Below are 15,620 nucleotides of genomic sequence, written 5' to 3' on the forward strand. Positions count from 1 at the left end.
TAGATAATAAAGAATACTTAGGGGTTGAAACTCATGCCTCTACTATTTCAAACGCTGATTCAAGAAGAAACGAAGTATGTCTGCTTGTCAGGGAGAGCTCTGGGTCACTTTAGTTCTAATTTGAGGATGGACTAGATTTTTTTTTAAATTTTTTAAAATGCATTTTTCTTCCAGTTTTATTAAGATATAATTGACATAGAGCACCGTGTAAGTTCCAGGTGTACAGCAAAATGATTTGACTTACATACATCACGAAATGATCACAGTAAGTTTAGTGACCATCCATCATCTTGTATAGGTACAAAATTAAAGAAATAGAAAAAATGTTTCCTTGTGATGAGAACTCTGAGCATTTACCCTCTTAACAACTTTCCTATATAATGTGCAGCAGAGATAATTATATACATCATGGAGTACATTACTTCCTTAGTACTTATCTTATAACTGGAAATTTGTACCTTTTGATTCCTTCAAGGATGGACTAGATTCTTGATCAGATTCTTGATCAAAGGCACATCCATAAAAGCTCCTCTCCTAAAACTGTGGGTACTGCCTTTTCAGGGCTATTCTAGAGGAGCACTAGGAATGCGTGCACTCTCTGTCACTGTGCTATGTGTTAAAAGAATGGCACCAGGGGTGAGTGAATCAAGAAAATAAATTAAAATCTCACATCATAAAAAATCAGAGGATATACCTGAAGATATTATTCCGAGTGAAACAGGACAAATATTGTACAATTCCACTTATATGAGGTACCTAGAATAGTCATTGAGAGAGAAAGTAGCATGGTGGTTGCCAGCGGTTGGGGGAAAGGGGGAGTCAGTGTTTATGGGTATAGAGTTTCAGGTTGGGAAGAAACAAAAGTTCTGGAGATGGATGGTGGCAATGGTTGCAAAACAATGTGAATATATTTAATGCCATTGAACTGTACACCTAAAAATGGTAAATTTTATGTTACGTATATAATACCACAATTTAAAAAGTAGAGGGTTTATTAAGAACTAACGTTTTCAGAGTGCTTCAAAATTTGCAAAGCATTTCTATATACATTAGATCATTTAATGATCACAGCAACTTGGAGGAAAGGCATATGTATAAACTCTCACACTTCTTTCTTTCTAAGCGACATGTCTATTATTGAGTGGGTGGAAGAGTGTACTCATACATGTACTCAATTCTCAACCCCACACTCTCTTCCAACATTTGTACACATTCTGGAGATATACAGGGAATGTTTACAGATACTTTAAGAAACATGCATTCTGTGGTCAGAGTTGGGAATTCCAACTCTTGCAGTCAAGAAATGGATTTCACTTTATTTAACCCAGTGTTTCCCAAACTTTCTTAATTGTGCAACTTTATTTTGCAGAATATCTGTGAACAACCTGTGAGAAAGTGAGTATTTGATGGGTTACTACTGTACGAACTCATCTAATGAAAGGTACTCATTTATATAGATTCAGCCTCCTTGCAGAAGAAAGAGCCAAGTAATCAAGCTGCTTAATTAATTGGCAACTCCAAGTATCAATATCATGACCAGCACTGTCCTCATCTGGTAATCTTCCCTCTCCAAAGGAAGAGGAAGAAAGGTAGATCTTCACTCATCCAGATCTTTCCATCAACCATAAAAGTACAACACTGATCATGAGGAAGATAATAATGACTAACCTGGCATCATCCTTGGCTCTTAGAATTCTTACTCACTGGACATGGATCAAATCAGATCCATTAACAGAACAGAAAGCCCAGAGATAAACCCACGCACATATGGTCACCTTATCTTTGATAAAGGAGGCAAGCACATACAGTGCAGAAAAGACAGCCTCTTCAATAAGTGGTGCTGGGAAAACTGGACAGCTACATGTAAAAGTATGAAATTAGAACACTCCCTGACACCATACACAAAAATAAACTCAAAATGGATTAAAGACCTAAATGGAAGGCCAGACACTATCAAAATCTTAGAGGAAAACATAGGCAGAACACTCTATGACATAAATCACAGCAAAATTCTTTTTGACCCACCTCCTAGAGAAATGGAAATAAAAACAAAAATAAACAAATGGGACCTAATGAAACTTAAAAGCTTTTGCACAGCAAAGGAAACCATAAATGACGAAAAGACAACCCTCAGAATGGGAGAAAATATTTGCAAATGAAGCAACTGACAAAGGATTAATCTCCAAAATTTACAAGCAGCTTATGCAGCTCAATAACAAAAAAACAAACAACCCAATCCAAAAATGGGCAGAAGACCTAAATAGACATTTCTCCAAAGATATACAGATTGCCAACAAACACATGAAAGAATGCTCAACATCATTAATCATTAGAGAAATGCAAATCAAAACTACAATGAGATATCATCTCACACCGGTCAGAATGGCCATCATCAAAAAATCTACAAACAATAAATGCTGGAGAGGGTGTGGAGAAAAGGGAACACTCTTGCACTGTTGGTGGGAATGTAAATTGATACAGCCACTATGGAGAACAGTATGGAGGTTCCTTAAAAAACTAAAAATAGAACTACCATACAATATGCCCAGCAATCCCACTACTGGGCATATACCCTGAGAAAACCATAATTCAAAAAGAGTCATGTACCACAATGTTCACTGCAGCTCTATTTACAATAGTCAGGACATGGAAGCAACCTAAGTGTCCATCATCGGATGAATGGATAAAGAAGATGTGGCATATATATACAATGGAATATTACTCAGCCATAAAAAGAAATGAAATGGAGTTATTTGTAGTGAGGTGGATGGAGTTAGAGTCTGTCATACAGAGTGAAGTAAGTCAGAAAGAGAAAAACAAATACCGTACGCTAACACATATATATGGAATCTAAGGAAAAAAAAAAAAAAAGGTCATGAAGAACCTAGTGGCAAGACAGGAATAAAGACACAGACCTACTAGAGAATGGACTTGAGGATATGGGGAGGGGGAAGGGTAAGCTGGGACAAAGTGAGAGAGTGGCATGGACATATATACACTACCAATGTAAAATAGCTAGCTAGTGGGAAGCAGTCGCATAGCATAGGGAGATCAGCTCGGTGCTTTGTGACCACCTAGAGGGGTGGGATAGGGAGGGTGGGAGGGAGGGAGGGAGATGCAAGATGGAAGAGATATGGGAACATATGTATATGTATAACTGATTCACTTTGTTATAAAGCAGAAACTAACACACCATTGCAAAGCAATTATACTCCAATAAAGATGTTAAAAAAAACAAAAAACAAAAAACAAAAAACAAATCAGATCCATTTAGGGTTCAGGTATATGTGTGTGAGGGGTGGTGTGTATATACATACATATGTATGTGTATATATGATTACTGGAATACAAGCTTTAAAAAAATAAAAAGCATAATGGTATACATGCCCCCGAAACCTTTTTTTATAAATTCTGGTATAAATGAGTCAGAGAAAGAAACAAATATTTTACTCTGTATTAAACAAACGTATCAGAGGAAGGAAGTGCAGGGTGAAAAGGAATACAGGTTTTACAGGTGATTTTATACAGCAACAATACTTCAATTTGGAGTTTAATGTATCACATTAATGACTTCTTCCCACTCATTAAAACAAAAACATCAACAGCCACGAAATGAAATTTCTAATCATAGGTTTGTTGTTTTTATATTGTGTTTTTAACACAGTGTATCCCCAAACCTTTAAGACATAGCAATGAACTGTTCAAAATTAACTTGTAATATGTTATGCATATTTAATTCTCAGAAGGACCTCGATATCTCCCTTTGGGATGTAATCAAAACTAAATCTTCTCCATGCCTTTCAGAATGAAGGAAAACACAGCCCCGGCTTTCCAGGAGTAAACCTGGCCATGTGACTACCCCACCACCCTCCCCCGCTTCCATAATATTTCTGAGAATGCAATTAACTGCTGACATTGGCCCAGTCTTCATTGGAGCAAACACTAAGCCTGCCGACTGTTAGTTCTTGTTGAGGCTTGTGCTGTTCGTTTGTTACGTATGTTCAATTTCTAATGGGAGTTTGTCAGCTTCTTTTGTTTGAACTTGACACAATGGGAAAAGCCCTTAAGGGTTAGTTAATTAATCTCAAAATGACATCTGAAACAGATAATGAACAGGGCTTGAGCAACTGTGAAAGACACCCAACAGCATCAGCCAAAATAAGGGCTGTTCCCAGACCAGAGTCATCTCAAACTCAGCTGTATTTCATTATGTCACTAGCCATCAAGTGGCCAGGACTAAGAGATTAGTGCCCAGAGAATGGATGGTGGAGCCAGACAGAATTGGGTGGAAATTTTGCTTCTGCTACTTAATACCTAAATCACCGGGAACGTTACTTCACATCACAAAGACTCAGTTTCCTCACTGGTAGAATGGGAATAATATGGGTAAACAGGACAATCCACTGGAAATCACCCAGGCCACTGTCTGAGCCACGGAAGTAATCAATAAATGATATCCTGGAGGACAGACTTCAGACTATACTACAAAGCTACAGTAATCAAAACAGCGTGGTACTGGCATAAAAACAGAAATATGGATCAATGGAATAGACAGCCCAGAAATAAACCCACAATCTACAGTCAATTAATCTTCAACAAAGGAGGCAAGAATATACAATGGAGAAAAGACAGTCTCTTTGGCAAGTGGTGTTGGGAAAGCTGGACAGCCACATGTAAATCAATGAAGTTAGAACACTCCCTCACACCATACACAAAAATAAACTCAAAATGGCTTAAAGACTTAAACATAAGACATGACACCATAAATTATACCCTGGGGGGACGGGAAATATGCAATCTTTCATTACATCTAAATATTGATTAGTAACCATAATCTCCAGGCTCTTGCACCACAATTAGAAGCTTTCCCAAAAAAGCAAGAAAAATAAAATTAGTGAAATCAGTGCCTGAATTTATGAAATCTTTTTCCTTACTGATTGCAGTGAAAACAAAACACATGAAGCCTTCACGTGGAGTAGGAAGGCACGGCACATAACAATAGTCACTAGGGGTATCTGGTATCCATCTTCAATGATGAAGCACAAAGATGAGAAGTGACAACCCAAAAGACCATTGCCTTGTAAAATAATACACCCATTCTCTCGCTCTTGTATGCCTTTGCAAGCTTTTTGAAAAGATTATTGCTCCCCAACTTAAAGTCACAGCAAATGCATCTTCTAAATATAAGTAACCATGTTGATTAAAGATAACCAGAGACAAAAATTTCAATATCTTGGAAAGAATATTGCCAATGGCAAAACATTATTTATTTTTTGCCCCAGAACTTGTCAGGAATGCACAAAGCAAATCAGACTTACTAAATATAAATAAACTAAAAATAAAGTATAGATATACTATTTAGATTTAAAAGGTCACAGTTTTGAGGGATAAATACCTGCTATCTCATGGTAGGAGGTGCCAATAATAAAATGTGTTGGCTGCTAAATTGACTCAGAAAAGCCAGCACCAAAAATATGACTCATATGTTTGAGTAGAAACCCCCATTTATGGATGGAAGAGGCAGAAAGGTCAGATCTGAATTGTAAATTTTAGAGCAGAGTTCCTCTACAGAGTGTGATTATATGACGTGATCACTTTTTGTTATCAAGCGTAAACAACAGCTATTACATCTGAGACACAGTGCTTAGTGCTTAAGGTTGGGAAGAGGTTGAGGTGTCCCATCAACTCTGACCCCGTAAGCCCAGGCCTGGAGACGGGAGGCCTGTTCCTACAGGGCCTCAAGAGCTAGATTAATAGAGTGGAATTTAAAACTATACAATAAAAACCCTGGGTTCCATTTCTTATTCTTCTCTAGACTCTTATTATACAACCCTTATAACTATGGAATACAGACAAGGGCATTAAATCAGGACACAGTTAGAACTGAGAAGCATAAAGAGGAAGCTCAGATAGGAATTATCCTCTAGGTAGGTTCATCAAAGTATGCCAGACATATGCAGTTGATCTGCCCCTGCTATCCAGGTGGGATATTAGACTCAGAGAATAAAAAACAGTGTTATTCAACATATAGTTGAGATGTCAAATATCTTGCAAAACTCTCCCTCAATACTATCCACAGTCAATTTTAAGTAACTTCTGGATTATAGAGCGGCATGGCACTGCCTTCCCATTTATTAGCATCAAAATGATTTATAATTGTTAAAACAAAAAAGACCTTTAAAAAAACACTCTTTGGGGAAGAATGACTAAGATCAAGCCAAAAGCAGATGATATAGTGAATACGTATGAAACTCTATCCCAAGGTATGGCTCACCAAAAGCAATAAAATGTAAGTCACTTGCTTGGTGGGGTTCCTGAGAGTTTTGGCCTCTATCTGGCTGTGAAAGCTACAGATACGTTCGTATACTCTATTTACTCCTAAAGCAAGGAAAAGGTCCTTTTTTCAATTTCCTCAGAAACTCCAAGCCAACCTAAAGGTTTCCTAAGTTGGTACCAGAGGTATGAAAAATAATAAACAGCAACCACAGAAAGAATAGCAGCCTGTGGAGTGAAGAAAACAGAGAGGACGGGAAAAAAGAAAGGAAATCTTGGAAGCTTAGGGTCCAAAAGGAATCAGGTATACACCGATTAAATCCCAATCTTAAGTTTCAAATGCTCTTTGTTTCTGGGAAGCCATCAAGAGAAACTATTTTTAAGAAATCTAGCCTACCAGCCTCAAAACTGGGGGTCCAGTTCAATTCAGTCGAACAGTACCATGTGTTAAAGGTAAGAGTGATGTGCTAAAATGAGAATACGGGAAAGATTTTTTTTAACGTGGGTGTGGTTACTGAAAATTCAAGACAACAAAAAGATTTTTCCAGCCCTAGTAAATGTTAATAACAGACTGGAATATTATATCCTTGACATGTTTTGAATTTCAAAATTTACCCAACCCCTGTCTCAGATAACTATCTTTCATCACACTGGTGTGTGTGTGTGTGTGTGTGTGTGTGTGTGTGTGTGTGTGTGAGAGAGAGAGAGAGAGAAGGGGGCAGAGAAGACATATTTATAAAGTAAATATTATAAATTTTATTTTTTTTAATTATTTACTTTTAAACATAGTTTTCTTTTTCACTATTAATGTTTCTTCTAACAGACTGATCAGTTGTTGAGAAGGGTTTTTTATTTATTTATTTATTTATTTATTTATTTATTTATTTATTTATTTAATTTTTAATTTTTTTGGCCACGTGGCATGCCGGATCTTAGTTCCCGGACCAGGGATCCAACCCATGCCCCGTGCATTGGGAGCACGGAGTCTTAACCACTGGACCGCCAGGGAAGTCCCAACAGTATACATTTTATATTTTTTTCTTAACAAGGATGTGCCACTGAACGTGTTCACTATGATCATCGTTTCACTAAACTATTGCTTTAAAAAAAATCTATCTATAAACAATTTTTAAAAATTAAATTTGGGGCCAAGAATTTTAGTTGATGATTTTGAGAGTGGCAAATTTGAGCAAGTCATATAGAAAGGTAAGTGGTAATGAATGAGCGTTTGGGGCACAGGATTGGGCAGCATGGATGAGGACGGGAAAGAAGAGGAAAGGGGAGGAAGGAGAGATGAGAACAGACAATTAAAAAAAAAAAAAGTGGTTCTCACCTTTTCCCCTCCCTTCCAGAACCACGGGGTACCGTTAAAAAGTAATCCTCGCAGGTTCCTCTGTGAGCCGCCCTTCCTCCCACCCCAACTCTCCTTGAGAAGATGCCCTTCTATCACCTTGCAAATCTTTTTTTCTCCACAACCCAGATGTGGAGAAGAAAAGTGATGACAACAATTTCAAACTTTGGGTTTTTAACATGACTGAACTTCTCCTAAGTCTTTTAATAATTTGTATAAGAATGTGCCTGGAGGCACAGAAGCTCCCCTTCCACACCAGTTACAAATTCTAAACAGGCTTCATTGGGGTTTTTTTCAGTTGAGGAACAAAACCAATTCTCCCCTAAAACCTTCATTTTTTTTTTTTTAACATCTTTATTGGAGTATAATTGCTTTACAATGGTGTGTTAGTTTCTGCTGCATAACAAAGTGAATCAGCTATACATATACATATATCCCCACATCTCCTCCCTCTTGCGTCTCCCTCCCACCCTCCCTATCCAACCCCTCTAGGTGGTCACAAAGCAGCGAGCTGATCTCCCTGTGCTATGCAGCTGCTTCCCACTAGCTATCGGTTTTACATTTGGTAGTGTATATATGTCCATGCCACTCTCTCACTTTGTCCCAGCTTACCCTTCCCCCTCCCCGTGTCCTCAAGTCCATTCTCTAGTAGGTCTGCGGCTTTATTCCCATCCTGCCCATAGGTTCTTCATGACCTTTTTTTTTTGATTCCATATATATGTGTTAGCATACTGTATGTGTTTTTCTCTTTCTGACTTACTTCACTCTGTATGACAGTCTCTAGGTCCATCCACCTCACTACAAATAACTCAATTTCATTTCTTTTTATGGCTGAGTAATATTCCATTGTATATATGTGCCACGTCTTCTTCACCCATTCATCTGTTGATGGACACTTAGGTTGCGTCCATGTCCTGGTTATTGTAAATAGAGCTGCAGTGAACATTGTGGTACATGACTCTTTTTGAATTATGGTTTTCTCAGGGTATATGCCCAGTAGTGGGATTGCTGGGCATATTGTATGGTAGTTCTATTTTTAGTTTTTTAAGGAACCTCCATACTGTTCTCCATAGTGGCTGTATCAATTTACATTCCCACCAACAGTGCAAGAGTGTTCCCTTTTCTCCACACCCTCTCCAGCATTTATCGTTTGTAGATTTTTTGATGATGGCCATTCTGACCGGTGTGAGATGATATCTCATTGTAGTTTTGATTTGCATTTCTCTAATGATTAATGATGTTGAGCATTCTTTCATGTGTTTGCTGGCAACCTTAAAACCTTCATTAATATGTCTATAGTATATTGACCCCGAGATAATCTGAAATATACTTTCTTTTAAATTCTATTGACGTATAGTTGATTTACAATGTTGCATTAATTTCTGCTGTAAGCAGAGTGAATCAGTTATACATATATACATATACATTCTTTTTCATATTCTTTTCCATTATGGTTTACCACAGAATATTGAATGTAGTTCCCTGTGCTATACAGCAGGACCTTGTTGTTTATCCATCCTCTACATAATAGTTTGCATCTGCTAACCCCAAACTCCCAATCCATCCTTAACCCTAACCCCATTGGCAATCACAAGTCTATTCTCTATGTCTGTGAGTCTTTCTGTTTTGTAGATAAGTTCATTTGTACCCTTTTTTTAGATTCCATATATAAGCGGTATCATATGATACATGTCTTTCTCTTTCTGACTTACTACAGTTAGTATGATAATCTCTAGGTCCGTCCACATTGCTGCAAATGGCATTATTTCATTCTTTTTAATGACTAATATTCCATTGTATATCTGTGTATATATATATATTACCACATCTTCTTTATCCACTCATCTGTCGATGGGCATTTAGATCATTTCCATGTCTTGGCTATTGTGAATAGTGCTGCTATGAACATAGGGGTGCATGTATCTTTTTGAATTATAGTTTTGTCTGGGTATATGCCCAGGAATGGGATTGCTGGATCATCTGGCAACTCTATTTTTAGGTTTTTGAGGAACCTCCCTACTGTTCTCCATAGTGGCTGTACCAATTTACATTCCCACCAACAGTGTAGGAGGGTTCCCTTTTCTCCACACCCTCTCCAGAAATATGCATTTTTTAAAAAAACATGAGTTTTTTAAAAACTACAGTGGGGAGGGTATCCACTCAACGGGAGTGGCCTGGCACAGGCGTGTCAGAGCCCAAGCAGGGTAGGGATGGCATCCAGGGTTAATCAGAGTCCTGCCAGAGTGAGGAATGGTGGACAGAAGAGCACAGAGGAGCCCTCCTGAAGGGACCCCCACAGGTCCAATCAGGGAAGACCTGACTTATCAAAATAAATACTACCACTAACAGAGTATAACCATTGACTAAAATAGGAAACCGCGAGTCCATATAGATATAAATAAGTAAACTCAAAGTTTGTTGAGAAATAGGGGATCGACACCGTTTCAAAGTATCTCTCTATAAAACGCTTACTAATTACAAAGGGGAAAAGAATAACTTCCTAGCAGGGAAGGCTGGCAGATGCCATCTTAACCAAGAGACCGAGGCGAGTGACTGTCATCAGAAATGGGGTGGGTCCACATTGGGAGTTCCCAGGGAAGGCACAGTGGGAAGGACACACCATCACCATTTAGTGTGTCTGCCAAGGATGTGGAACGTGGATCTGATCTTGAGAAAGCCTCAAGCAAAGCCGAACTGACGGACAAGCAACAAAGTAACTGGCCTGGGCTCTTCCACAGAGTCAAAGTCATGAGCACCAAGACGGGGGAGCTGCTCCTGACGGAAGGCATCTGAAGACACGTGACAACTCAAGGCAACACATGCTGGAACTGGAAACATCTGTTACTTGAAATGGCGCTCGGGACAAATGACAAGAGTGGAAGAGGGTGTGATGAGGAGCCGACGGTAATGTATCAGCTCATTTCATGATTTTGAGCCCTGTGGGGTGGCCGTGTAGTAGAGTGCCCTTGCTTATAGGAAAAAAACACTCATGCCTGGGGGTAAAAGCAATTTACTCCCAAATCACTGAGAGACAACAACATTCTTCATAGGATAGTGCCAACTTTTCCCAAATTTTGTGACAATTTCAAATTAAAAACAAAATTTGAATCCTGATTGTTTATTTATTCTAAGTTACGTACACAGGTACAGAATGGTTGTGGATCATTTGTACAAGGAGACATAATTTAGCAAGTCATTTGCTACATTAAATATGAGAATGAATGAAAGGATGTATAAAATTCGCTAGCTTCATCTTAGGAAAAAATCAAACAAAATCCCTTTAGCCACACGGGTTCATGTGCCCTTCTGTCCTCACCAGAATATCTGAACCCTCAGTCAGCAGGTTGGTGTAAACTCAGGGCCCTGGCTCTGTCTTTTCATGCCAAGCCACTCCTACAACTGTTGTTATCACTCCGAGTACACGTTAAGTGCATGATACACTCAGGAACACCTCCCGCCAGCCAGAACACTGCCAGGAACTAAGGAACCAGACCAAAATAACTGCCGAGTGTTCTGCTTTCAAAGTCCACATTGCCACAGACTCGGAAAGCAACGGTATTAGTCCCAGATCCTCCCCAGACAGCTCTGTGATGCAACCACACTGAGCCTCGGTTTTGTCATCTGGAAAATGGGAAGCTGGCATGATAATCTCTAATGCTGATCAGTTCCACCAGCATTTAACAAAGGCCTCCCCAGCCCCGGCCCTGTCCTCGAGGAGCTCCAGTCTAGCAGAGACGGGGGCGTGCGAATAGATGGAATGTGTAATGATCTCATTTCTGAGCACAGATTTGATTCTGTTCAGGAAAGAGACAGCATGAGAAGAGGGGGAAGTTATGGGAAGATGTTGAGTCTCCACTGAACTTTGAGCATAGAAATAAGGGGCTCCCCCAAGTAGAATAAAGGGCTGGGGAGGGAAATTCACCCATGGGAATCTAGCTACTTCAGATAGTCAGCACTACACAATGGGTTGCTCTGGCACCCCCTAGCTGTGTGACCTTGGGCAAGTTATGTAACCTCCGCATTTCCTTTCCCATTTGTAAAAGGGAGAGGATAACATTACCCAGCCCGTCCTTGAGATGGTTAAATGCTTTAATGTATTCCACAGGCACCTATATGGGTAACATTTAATCTATACTTAATTATTAAATTATTAATATGTGATATGTAATAGTATATATTAATAACATAATATTTAACTATTTTAAATGTTTGAGAATTTGATCTACATTTAATATATTCTAAATGCCTTGGTCTCTGGGAAGGTTTAATGCTTCAATATATTCTACAAAAGACCCTGGCACATAGTAAATACTCAATTAACATTCATTGATATTTATTACGATTGTATGGTTTATGAGGATTATAGCTTGGTGTGGCTCAGAAAGAGGATGCAGTGTGTGTGTGTGAGACGAGCGTGGGGTTGCTGCAATTTGTGCAACCAGCCAGGACCAGATTAGCTAGCTTCCAAAGGCTGTAGACCACGAGACAAGGAGTCTGAACTTGACTCTGTCAGTAGTGGGAGCCTCTCTGTTGTAAGTCCTCATTTAGAACCTATTGATTCTCGATTTAACACACTGAGTTATCTGGTGTTTACAGCCAACAGTAAACCAAAGGCAGAGAGTTCAAGGGACCAGTGGCTGATGGGGAGGAGGAAGAAGGGACAGAATACCACACACCAGATGTGACAGGAGGAAATGAAGCAACCATGAGAAGAACAGTGCAATTAGCTCTATGGCCTCACCTTTCTGGGCTTTCCAACCTCAATAACTTCTACTTGACCAAAATCTCAGCTTGAGAGAAAAAGAAAAAACGGACTACAGATTAAATTATGCTCCACATACTCTGTTGAAGATGACTGAGAAAGTATGAAATGTTTTAAATGCTTCCAAAATTATTATTAAAGATGAAAAGCTTTGGAATTTATAGGGGAAAACATCTCTTAGGCGGAAAAAAAATCGCATGGCTGGAATTCCACACTCCTGGATAGGAAAGTCTGGCTGGGGTCCTCCTGAAAGTCAAGGGAGCTGCTGCTCAAACGAGGAAACTCGACGACGTGGCCTTCTAACCCTGAAACTCAGGGCAAGGTGAGGTACAAAGACAGACATCAGGGAATCTCTGAAGTTAGCACAGATCCACAGAGGAACCATCTGAAAAACCCAAATCTGATTATAACTAGAATGCATCATGCATGACCAGACATTGATTCTGGATCTTTAAGCAGGTTATAAATACATCATCAGGCAAAAAAGTAAAGTTCCCAGTGCAGCACTTTAAAAAAAAAAAATTCCCTTCTTCCCCATTCGTGGGAAGCTCATGAACACCTAAGGTAAAAATAAATCCGGAATTCAGATCAAATAACTAGCTACCAAGTCAATCCCCTGTCAAGGTCTTCCTAATAGACACACCTCACCTTCAGAAACCCTTAAGATTAAGTTTATAACATGAAATTGTGACGTTAAATTTATTCCTTTTTCACCTGGGAAGTGAGGAAATGTAGCTTCCCAGCCCAGTCAAACCGATGAGGGGGCCACGTGCCTGTGTCACGGCCAATGGAATACAAAGTCATATAATGTTGGCCACTTCCAGAATCTACCCCTTATACCTCCCCTGAGACCCTCCGGGTGGTGCCTCTTCTCTTCCCTACACATCAAATGCAGAGAAGCCAGAAGCCAAGCAGGTGGAGCAGCCTTGGGTCCCTGAATGACCCTGTGAAGAAAGAGAACCCGCAACAGATTGACAAGGGCAATCGTAAACCTCCGAGTATACGAAGCCACTGAAATTTGGGGTTGTATATTAAAGGGGTCAGTCTATCTAGACGAAAAACTGCCTTGGGTTAAAGAACTTTGGTGAGAATATTCTGGGTGGTCACAAAGCTACCAATTCCAAAAAATTTCTTGGAAATTTACCATCATGGAAGTTAACTTAATTTCACAGACTTACAACTGAGACATACTGGATTCCTGAAAACCCAGCCTTACCAGCTACCTTCGAGAAGTAGAAGTTAACCACTCCCACGTGGAAACTCCTAGCAACTGTGTTCTCTCCTAACAATTTAGTGACACCAAAACGACAACGCCAACTAAGATGATCTCATGATCACAGCCAGCAACCCTAAAGGAAGGGTTACCCAACAACGTGGGATGTGAGAAGGAAGGAGGACGATATTCATTGAAAGAAAACCTATTAAAGGCAGTATGGCAAAATGTTTATTTCTATAGCACAGTGTAATCTGTGTTTTTATACACTGACATGTAGCTCGGTGACTGGCATAGCATGGTGCCTGTGACAAAGGACTGCATCTCAACCTTTCTTTAGAGAAAGGAGAGTCAACATGTCTTCACAAGTCAGCAACACCTGCATCGGCTTGGCAGGACTCACAATATGTAAATAATGAACCGCCATACGCTGGTGCTGGAACCAAGGAGGAAAACCTGGATTCCCTTGCCCAGTGTCTTCACTGTCAGGAAATGTTTTCCGACACTGCTTTGTTGATGCACAGAGAGGAACAGGGTCAAAAATTGCTCACTCTGGGGAATTAATATCCTCCAAAGGGAGACAGGAGGCCCTGAACTGAGCTGCCAGTTTTCTAAAAAGGGGAAGGACCTCACCTAGGGAACAGCTGATATTACTAAGAAAGTGTTTTCTCTTTAATGACGCCACCCAGTGAAAGATAGAAGCTTTAAATATTGAAGTGAAATCACTCCAAAAATGTCCACCAAGATTCCCGGTAACTTGGGATACAGACTTTGCCCAAACAGCCATGGGAGGTGGTTTATCATTATGTTTGAGTCAACTTAGTAATTTCTTAAAAGACTCATCCTCCCACGCCTGGGTCTATGGACAAATTCAGGACGGGTCCATTTCCTCCGTGATGGAGTGTATCAGTGCACAATGGGCAGTTCTTGGACTCGGGAGACAGGGGCGGGGGGTGGGGGCGGTGGATGGGACACCCTATTTTTGACTCAGCAGTCTAATTATCTCTGTCTACCTCTTCACAGGGAAAGAAAGGATTGAACAGTGACTGAGAAATAAGCCTCGAGGGCCAGGAAGACTATGGGGTGAGTCTCTCAACATCACTGAACTTAAATTTATCATCTGTAAATGGTAAGAAATCAGTTCTAGTGACTGTTCCTAGTAACACCGTACCACCACCATCCCACCCCCAAGTGACCAATGACGATTAAATGTAATAATATGCAAAAGCACATACTTGACTTGGAACGTAAAAGATGGATCAATAAAAGTTATTATTATTAGCACCTATCACTCAGCATGTAATGTCAGAGCCCTTGCAAACAGTAGGAAAACTGAGAAATAAAGAGATTTCAGGGGTTCTAAGAAGACCCCCCTTGTTCACAAAATACATTCCCTACCCAGCTGAATAATAACCAAAAAATCCACTGTTAGATGTTGATTTTTAATTATTTCTCGAGAAACACATACCTTTCAGAGAAGTAAACTTGCGCCTTATCAGTATGAAGCATTCACTGAATCCACAGATAATAAGAGGTCCCTTTTACAAACAACAAACTGAAGCTCAGAGAGGTCAATGATGTTGCCCAAATTCTTAAAAGTAGCTGAGTGGGAATTCCAACGTTGGACCATTGGACGATAGATAGATGGCCTTTTCCTATAGAATTCTGCCAGATACTAGTAACTGCATTCCTTCCGAGGGGAAAGTTTTTATAGCTAGAGAGAGTGAAAGGAAGAAAAGAGAATATGAAAACATTATGTAGATGGAAGGAATGAACAGGGCAGGGCATGTAACAGAAAGGAGTGTCAGGAAGCATTTTAATGAAGGTAGGGCTGCCCGACGAGAGATAGCTCAGCAACCTTCTCAAACTCACATCACACACAACCTTTAAATTATAGCAGCTACTGGAGCAAAAAATAATATTTATATGCATAGAGTACATCCTATATATTATAAGCTACAACGAGCTTTAACTTAAATCTTCTCGCAATACACTACGAGTGGTAGAGAAGCAAGATTTTC

The 15,620-nt window shown here is 39.7% G+C and overlaps 1 protein-coding gene across 3 annotated transcripts in view; it reads right to left on the minus strand.

Moving 5' to 3' along the window:
* Positions 1–15,620, minus strand: part of TIAM1 (TIAM Rac1 associated GEF 1) — a 391,451-nt gene that overhangs the window by 161,987 nt on the left and 213,844 nt on the right. The window lies entirely within an intron of this gene.

This window comes from Balaenoptera musculus, chromosome 4 (genome assembly GCF_009873245.2).
Source record: "Balaenoptera musculus isolate JJ_BM4_2016_0621 chromosome 4, mBalMus1.pri.v3, whole genome shotgun sequence".
Classification (NCBI taxonomy): Eukaryota; Metazoa; Chordata; class Mammalia; order Artiodactyla; family Balaenopteridae; genus Balaenoptera; species Balaenoptera musculus.